The 9205-nt window shown below is 46.1% G+C and overlaps 1 protein-coding gene across 1 annotated transcript in view; it reads right to left on the minus strand.

Annotated features, from left to right (window-relative positions):
- SIAH1 (siah E3 ubiquitin protein ligase 1) overlaps positions 1 to 2518 on the minus strand; it is a 26139-nt gene extending 23621 nt beyond the window's left edge. The window contains exon 1 of the mRNA XM_024124794.3: positions 2330 to 2518. The gene's annotated coding sequence lies outside the window, so the exon portion shown is untranslated. The remainder of the gene's footprint in view (positions 1 to 2329) is intronic.
- Positions 2519 to 9205: the final 6687 nt, after the last annotated feature.

Below are 9205 nucleotides of genomic sequence, written 5' to 3' on the forward strand. Positions count from 1 at the left end.
ATGCAGGGGCCACGGGTTCATGCCCCGGTCCGGGAAGATCCCACATGCCGCGGAGCGGCTGGGCCCGTGAGCCATGGCCGCTGACCCTGCGCTCCGCAACGGGAGACGCCACAACAGTGAAAGGCCCGCGTACCGCAAAAAAAAAAAAAAAAAAAAAAAAAAAAGAATATTGCTCTACAACAATTTTCTAAGAATTTCCCAAAGCTTAGAGGGAGGACACATTACACTGAATTGAATTAAAGTTCTGAATTTGTAGTTTGTGTAATACTTATCTTGAAAAGTTCCATATCTATCAATTATATTTCAGCTTAAAATATTATTAAATGTTACTAAATTATGCTGGAACGGTGTCAAGAGGGGTTATGTAAAGCAATTCTATAATATATCTAAAGAAAATATTTTGGCAAAGCCAACTTTAGGGTTGCAACTAATTATTCCAGATCACAAAAATCTGTACCTTTAATTTCCAGAACAAAAAATTACATAATTTATATACTCCTCTTTAGGTCAAAATCTACTTGTCACAAAGTTCTAACAGCTAACCAAAATCCTCTCCTCCCCAATTTGAGCCAATATCTGCCTAATAAAATTACCAGACCATTACATTTAGCACCATACTACACTCTGCTCTTCAGTAATGTCCAAAATAGATGGTGACACCACAGACACCTAACACTCAGAGACTCACTGTTTCACTCTTCCAAGTTAGTTAAGTCCTCAAAAGCAAACTGACCCATTAATTTCATTTTTTAAATTCCAGACCACACAAGACCTACCCAAATGTCTTACTATAGAAATTTCCCAATGCCATCATCTCCAAATGCCTGGACATTTACCACCTAAACCTCTTGTTTTCATTTTTAAGAAGTAACAAAACGCACTAAAAGAAAAAGCCAAGCACTAATGATTTATAATGTGATTTCACATATTCTGGCTTATGCAGTTCCAACATATCCAACATGCCAAGATAATCTCACAAATTTAGTGATTAAACAACAGCCTTAGCAGTAAACATTTATTGAGCACTTAACCATGGGCCTGCCACTGCTCTAAGCCCTAACCCCTTCGCCTACTATCATCTCATCAATTCTCCCAACAGTCCTACGAGGTAGGTACTGTCATTACCCCTATTTTGCAGATAAGAAAAATGAGGCACAAAGGTTAAGCATCTTGCCAAGGTCACAAACCGGTGGGGCAGCGCTGGAACCAAAGCAGGCAGTCTGACTTCAGAGTCGTGCTCCCAACGTTCAACTGATGCAAAGAGTTAAAAATTTACCCTTGACAGCCCCTTATCAAGAAACGGTAAATGTTCAACTGCTAGAAACCGTCAGTCCGATCACTGTCCTATATCCGTGCTCATGGCTTCTACGACTCTGACAAATCAGCTACACCATCTGATTTTCCAAACACACAAACTGGACTTCTCTAGATGTCAGAGCAAACAAATTCTGACTCTTTCCAGGCACAGGAAAAGAAAAACCTACGCAACGCTGTGGCCCAGATTATCCACATTCCTAAATTATAAATCTGGGAGAGTCGAGAAAGGCCCCCAAACTACCCGACAAATGAAGCCTAGGAAAAGCAAGGTTTACAATAAAAAGCTGGAGCTTCCCTGGTAAGCCGTTCACGCGATCTCCTCTCTAACGACATAAACAAGGGAGGAGGCTGCATTCTTCCCACCGCACAATGAAGGCTCGGGGCGGAGCGGGAGGAAGAACGCAGCACAATCCGGGACGGCCGCTCCCGGGGTCGGGGGCAGGCAGGGGAGGCCAAGGACGGCCGAGTCGCCCGGTCCGGCCCCCGGGCCGGTGCGGGGAGGGGCCGGAGGGAAGGGCTGGCCACTGCCCGCACTCAGCTGACCTCCGCCATGTTGGCCGCACACCCCGGGACCCTTCACAACAAAGACCGGCACCCGGGCGCAGGGCGCGCCGGGCGCCACCCCCGGCCGGGCCCGCCTCCCGGGAGCGCGGGGGCCGGGCCGGGCGGCGAGGAGGCCCTTCCCCGCCCTCGCCCGGCCGCTCGGGGCAGACCCCCGGCGCGGGCCTGCGGGACCCAGGGCGCCGGGGGCGGGGGCGAGCCGGCTCGCGGTGCGGGGAAGGGCCGGGCAGGGGAGGGGAGGGGCGGGGGGCGGCGCTCGGCCCGGCGGCCGGGCAGCCGGGCTCCGGCCGAGACAAAGGCGTCCGGCGCCGGGGGCTGCCCGCGCCCCCGCCCGGGCGGCGCGACCCGGCCCGGCCGCCCTTCCCGCCCGTCGCCATTACCGGGCCTGGGAGTTCTCCTCCCGCAGAGCCCCTCGCGGCCAGCTCCTCCCTCCAGGCCGGGCCCCACTTACCTGTGGGCGGAGAGCGCGCCTCGGACCCCGGTCCTGGCTCAAACGCGCTCCGTCGCCGCCGCCAACCCCGGCCACCGCGGGCAGCGCCACCGCCTTTTCCCCGTGCCGACACCGACGGGACACCCTGGGCCGCCGCCGCCGCTCGAGAGCGCGCCCCGCAACGGCCGCCCCGGTTCCCCCCTGGCCGCCGCCGCCGTTTCGCGCGTCCTCGAGCCCGCCGCGCGCTCCCGCTAAATACCACACACTGCGGCGGCCGCCATGAGGAAGCGCGGCCCCGCGCGCCGGCGGCCCGGAGAGGGCGGGGCTTCCCGCGGGTGCGCAGGCGCAGAGGCTCTCGCGCGGCAGGCTGAGACTTTTGCAAGCCTTGCGGTGCGGCGTTCCGAGGGTGGCGGTTAGAGCCTGGGCTCGTCGGCTACCGTTTCTGTGACCGAGCTCCTCGCGACCCGCAACCGTCCTCTCCCGGGGAGGAGCGGGCGCTCGCCCGCCGCGTTAGGGACCCCGGTTGAGCGACCCCCGCGGGGCTTTGTTCCGCGGCCCAAGGGGTCGTCCCGCGCCGCGGCCCCGCTGTCTACCACCCCTCCTGTTTTGTTTGCTGGTTTCACACAATGCCTCCTCTGGCGCTTCCCAACTCCACTCCTTCCCAAAGGAAGAAGAAACCGGCTGCCTTGGCCACCGACGTGGGACCCCAGCGCCTAAAGGGGAAGAGGTCCAAGACGCTTCCTTAGGTTTGAGCTGGTCTTCAGCAAAACCGGAACGAGTTACAAAAGCTTATTTTAGCTGAAGAGTGGGTAGTGGCACGCCCTTCACCGTGTCCTCCTCTGGAAACTAAATGAGATTCTGGGTCTTTACATAAAAAATAAAAGGAAAATGTCATTCACGGTTCTTGACGGGTACAAGGTATATATCAGAGCAAACGCCAGTGTCAGACCTTTACAAACTCTGGATTTCCATGTAAGAGCCTCCATACAGGTAGTATTCTGTGTGAAAACAAAAAGGTACTTTTTATATGAGATTTTAGAAACCACCAGGGAATAGTCTCCAATTATGTCCAAGTTCCCTACCAATAGAAAATCAAAAAGATTTTCCATCTAAAAAAGATGGGAGGGGGTTTCCCTTGTGGTGCAGTGGTTGAGAGTCCGCCTGCCAATGCAGGGGACACGGGTTCGAGCCCTGGTCCACGGGGATCCCACATGCCGCGGAGCAACTAAGCCCATGCGCCACAACTACTGAGCCTGCGCTCTAGAGCCCAGGAGCCACAACTACTGAAGCCCGCGTGTCTAAAGCCCGTGCCAATGAAGAGTAGCCCCTGCTCGCCGCAACTAGAGAAAGCCTGCGCGCAGCAACGAAGAACCAACGCAGCCAAAAATAAATCAACAACAACAACAAAAAAAGATGAGAGGGCTTCCCTGGTGGCGCAGTGGTTAAGAATCCACCCAGGAGACACAGGTTCAAGCCCTGGTCCGGGAAGATCCCACATGCTGTGGAGCAACTAAACCCGCGCTCCACAACTACTGAGCCTGCGCTTTAGAGCTCGCTAGTCACAACTGCTGAAGCCTGAGCGCCTAGAGCCCGTGCTCTGTAACATGAGAAGCCACCACAATGAGAAGCCCGCGCACCGCAACGAAGAGTAGCCCCTGCTTACCACAGCTAGAATAGGCCCGCGCGCAGCAACGAAAACCCAGCACAGACCAAAATAAATAAATAAATAAATTTTTTGTATAAAGGGAAATTTTTATGCAGGCACTCCACTGAAAACACACTCAAAAGTTTCTGCTTGAAAGCCAGAGGCCCACAAAGTTCTCTTAGGTACTAACGCAAGCTGCTAATTTCCAGCCTCCCCCCAAAAAACTTGTAGACTGTGTCTGTGTTGATACTTCTGTTCTCAGCCTAGTACTTTGCTTATTGTGGCTGCTCTCTTCCTCTGGGATCATAAGCACAGTGTTTCTTGAGATTGGGAAAGTAAAAAACCAGGACTTAAGCCGGGATTTAGGAAGGAGGTGGTAGGTCACTCCCCACAGTCCCTGCCCCACCCTGCCCCACCCCTGCTTGGGTTGGGGCAGAGGTGTGTCTTCCTAGCAGATTCTCTGGAGTCACAGAGAACAGGGCCTAGTAAGGGAATTAATGAGGAAAACCAAGAAAGGTTCTTTTTCAGCAGTTATTTTGAGGTTTGTCAATTTCAATTGAATTAAGGCAAAATTGGACATTACAAGATGGTATATGGTACATATTTTTAAGATATAAGGTAGAACTCAAACTAAATCAAAAAGGTAGACATGAATGGAATACTACTCAGCCATAAAAGAGTGAAATAATGCCATTTGCAGCAACATGGATGGACATAGAGATTATCATACTAAGTGAAGTAAGTCAGAAAGAGAAAGACAAATACCATATGATATCACTTATATGCGGAATCTAAAATATGACACAAATGAACTTATCTATGAAACAGAAACAGACTCGCAAACATAGAGAACAGACTTGTGTTTGCCAAGGGGGAGGTGTGGTGGCGGAAGGATGGATTGGGAGTTTGGGACTAGCAGATGCAAACTATTATATATAGAATGGATTAAACAACAAGGTCCTACTGTATAGCACAGGGAACTGTATTCAATATCCTGTGATAAACCATAATGGAAAAGAACATAAAAAATATCTTTATGTATAACTGAATCGCTTTGCTGTACAGCAGAAATTAATACATAATAAATCAACTATACTTCAACAAAATAAATTTTTTTAAAAATGAGGGAAGTTTGATGGGATAATGTAAGCCAGTGGGACACGATCTCTCTACCTTTGAGAAAACTACCTCTTTGTAAAGAGAGGGCCAAGTACATTGGTCTCAAGGAAAACCCGGTATTTTCCTAGGAGCCAGACTAGAGAAAGTCCCAGATTCCCTCAGTTTTCAAACTATACTTCCCTCTCCCTTGGAGATTTGAGCTGTGTCTCATCAGAGTCCAAGGAACAGTCTACCTTTTTTTTTAAAAAGGTAGACACAAAGCAAACATATGGTATATACAAAAGTACATAACGTATAGTGGTGACACAGCTTACCAGAGTTAGGTTCTAAACTCTGCCCATAAAGAAAAAAATAAGTGTAATAAAAATTACCCTTGAAAATCCTTTGAATTGCCCATAAATTACAGTGCATAATTATTTTGTGGCAATCAAAATTACAAATACTATGCTTTGCCAAAATCAAATTTTGGCCTCTCATATCCCCGTTCCTTCTGCCTGTTAGACCATTAATACCCATTTATCAACAGCATTTTGTCCATCTGAAAATGACACTATCTCCTTTGATGCTAGAGTACCTTATAAATTGGTGGATTCTTTGGAGCTGCAGGGGTGCCCAGGACAAAATGTCCCCTGGAGATGCCACACGTCAGTTACGAAGTGTTGGAGATTTCACGTCACCACTCAGAAGCAACTTCTGTTTCTGGAATTCTCACACTTGCTTTTCTTGGCTTGGTTTGTGCCTGCTCTCCTGTAGAAAAGTCGAAACTATGTCTCCTTCCTTCTCCCGCTTCCCTTTTATGCAAAACTAGCTCATTAGAATAATTTCATCCCCACTAATCTTACCTAGATTTGGGAGGGGCTTAATCTGATTTAGTTCATTCCTACTGAAGGTATGAATGGCTGATAGGTGTGGATGGGACGCAAACACACTGTTATAAATTTTAAACATCTGAAGGAAAATAGCCCTACTGCGAAATAACTAGACATCCTTTTCTGAATAAGGAAGCAACCCTTCTTCCATGACAGTTAATCTATAAAGAAGCATTTTGTAAATTCTAAAGCCAACCCAAATTGTGCTCTACTTGATGGGATTTCAGGATGAGTGCCAAATATTTTCAGGCCATATGGGGAAAATATTTCAGAGTAGGGAGCCTTCCTGGTCACCTGAAATCACATCAAATGGCAATCTCATCTACTCCAATGGAATGTAAAGTGCTAATCCTGTAGGTGACCCATAATAAAGGCTCCAGTGATAGTACGCGGCATGACTTTCCTTTTTCCTACTTATGAATAAAGCAGGAGCTCATAATAGTATCTATATTTTAGAATCTTATTCGAATTCATAGTAACTTGACATTTAATATAGGTTAGAGACCAACTCATTGACGTCTTCTCAAAAACAACTAGTCTTTCCATGAGGTCTGGAGAGATTGTACCAGGAGATGAAGTAGGAGCGAGTGGAATAAGTAGAAAGTGTTTTGACGTACTGCATTAGTCCATGATTTTTACTAATTGAATCAGGTTCAAAATTGGATATCATTTCTTTCACATGGAAATTTGCTAAAAATACACACATATACATACATTCTTCCTCTCTCCCACATTCTCTTGTATGACCATTTTAAACTGTTCTATAAATTAAGAGCACTCAGACACACCTATGTAGGTCTTTGTACACACCAGTGTTCTTAAGAAACATGAATTCAAATTATATATATATGTATATATAGATATAGATGTGTGTGTGTGTGTGTGTGTGTGTGTGTATATATATATATATATATAAATCTCAGATATACAAAGTTCTGGTTTTTATTTATTTTTGGCCGCACTGCATGGCTTGTGGGATCTCAATTCCCTGACCAGGGATCGAACCCGGGGCCCCAGCAGTGGAAGCGCAAAGTCCTAACCACCGGACCGTCAGGGAATTCCTCAGATATACAAAATTCTAAACTCCATTTTGTCCCTCCAATACAACAATGCAGTGCTACAGTAACTTTCCAAATGCTCCCCAAAGCTCAAAGCCTTAGCCCCACTTAGCATCACCGTCCCTTCTCCCAGTCACCGGCGCCCTTTTCCCAAAGCATAAATCCTGTCTTTGTTACGTCCTTCTCCAGCTCCTGCTCTAATTGATAGCTTTCTGTATGGGTCCCCGAAATCCCTGAGTTTTTGGAAGGCCCATTTCTCAAACTTCTCTTCCATCAAGCTTCTATTAGTTCACTGACTCATTTGATGAATGTGCTAGTACCATTCAAGGCACACTGGCTGTCCTCTATACAGTCAAAGCAAGTTGTCCTTTGCATGGATTACATGCAATCCCGGATAACACCGTCAAAGCTGGCAAAACCAGTTAAGACAGTACAGATGATTTCCAAGTGTCTAATGTCAATACAATTGTTTTATAACAGACCAGTTTACAAGGCCAAAGCCATCTCTCCTGGATCGTCGATGAGCTGTGTTTGTTTCCAGGCAATCATAGATATCTCTTGCTCAGGAAACGACTGCTATCTTCTCTCACGTTAGACCACTAATACCCATTTTTCATTCAGCTGAGGTGGAGAGCTCTGAAGACATATTAGCATTCCCTTCCAAGCTTAGCTCTGCTGCTAGCCAAACTGAGAGCCTTTCTTGGCCTGAAACAGGGAAGCACTCCTGCCTCCCAAATACTAGATTCCTATCAGCTTTGCAAAGGAAAGCAGGTCCCCAACATGTCAGACATGCCTGAAGCAGAGCAGAAACAATGTTTTCTTTATCAGACACACCTGTTGACAGTCAGTCACTGTCTGGTGTTGGTGATTGTATTAAATAGCATCCAAGACAAATTCTGCCAAACAAGGTGGAGAAGAAATTGGAGATACAGCATGAACACCCAAAAACGTGATAGGGACTAACTGCCAAAATTTCCTCAATGATCAGGAAATGCATTCACCCAGAACTGTTTTTTCCCTTGAACTGAATCTATTTCTTCACGAAACAGGTTATGTAATAGGCACTAAATTTTGCAAGACGCTGGAAAATCATTTAGGTTTTTATGTACCTGGTGGTCTGTGGGGATTGGTGGTATTAAGAATAATTACATTCCAAATGTCAATCTTAAATCAGTGAAATGCAATTAGTATCCATCTGTCCAGTGCTTTTGATACAATCCCTGCCGACCCCCGACCCCCAAACACACACATACTCATTTCCACAGATCCAGATCTTTTCTTTATAGTCATCAGAAGATAGCCTTTTAAAAAATTCTATGTTGAGCTCCTTTTCTGCGCTAAGAAGTACACTAAGCCCTTCGCGGTGAGGGGCACGGCACATTCACCATTGTGTCCCCATCCAGGCCTAGCACAATGCCATAGAGAGCCCTCAAAATTTTGGTTGAGCAAATGAGGAAATATTAGACAAGGACCATGTCCTAAAAACCTCTGGCTGTCTATGGAATCTGTTTATGTTTTTTGTTTTATATGTTTTCATTCTTTGTTAGAAGACATTTGTTCCTTCTTTCTTGGAAGAACTAGAATTTATTGAACTCCTAACATGTGCTTAAATTTACAGGTTACTTACTTTAAAATTAACAACACATATGAAGGGAGCATCATATGGATGAGGAAAAATGAAACGCAGAGAGGGAAAGTAACTTTTCCAAGGGTACCTAATAATAGGAGGTGGAGTGAAAGCTAACAGCCAGGCCTGCCTGGCTCCAAGGCCTTCACTCTTTGTTCTATGCCTGCATTTCAACTAAGATACACTGATCTATAAGAGTTTATACATGAATTCTTCTCCAGAGCTCTCAAATACTTGATGAGAATTTTTTAATTCAGGGTTTTCATTTTAATAATTTTAGAAGAATTAGCAAAAAGTACATGTTATATTATCTGGACAACTACCTAAAACTGTCTATATTAATTTAAAAATTAAGGTGTCTGTATAATATTAAGGTATAAGGGTGACTGCTGGAAGCGCTAAAGTTGCAAAGGGCTATTAGGAGGAGTGATCTAGATGAAGATGGGGTAGAGGAGAAGGAAAAGCATTTTCATTTGAATTATTTTAATCATATATATGGCATTACTTTTATAATTAAAAACAATAAAGGTAATAAAAAGTCTTTAAGGACACAGACAAAGTCTGTGAGTTCTAGGCTTG

Source organism: Physeter macrocephalus, chromosome 17, assembly GCF_002837175.3.
Source record: "Physeter macrocephalus isolate SW-GA chromosome 17, ASM283717v5, whole genome shotgun sequence".
Lineage (NCBI taxonomy): Eukaryota > Metazoa > Chordata > Mammalia > Artiodactyla > Physeteridae > Physeter > Physeter macrocephalus.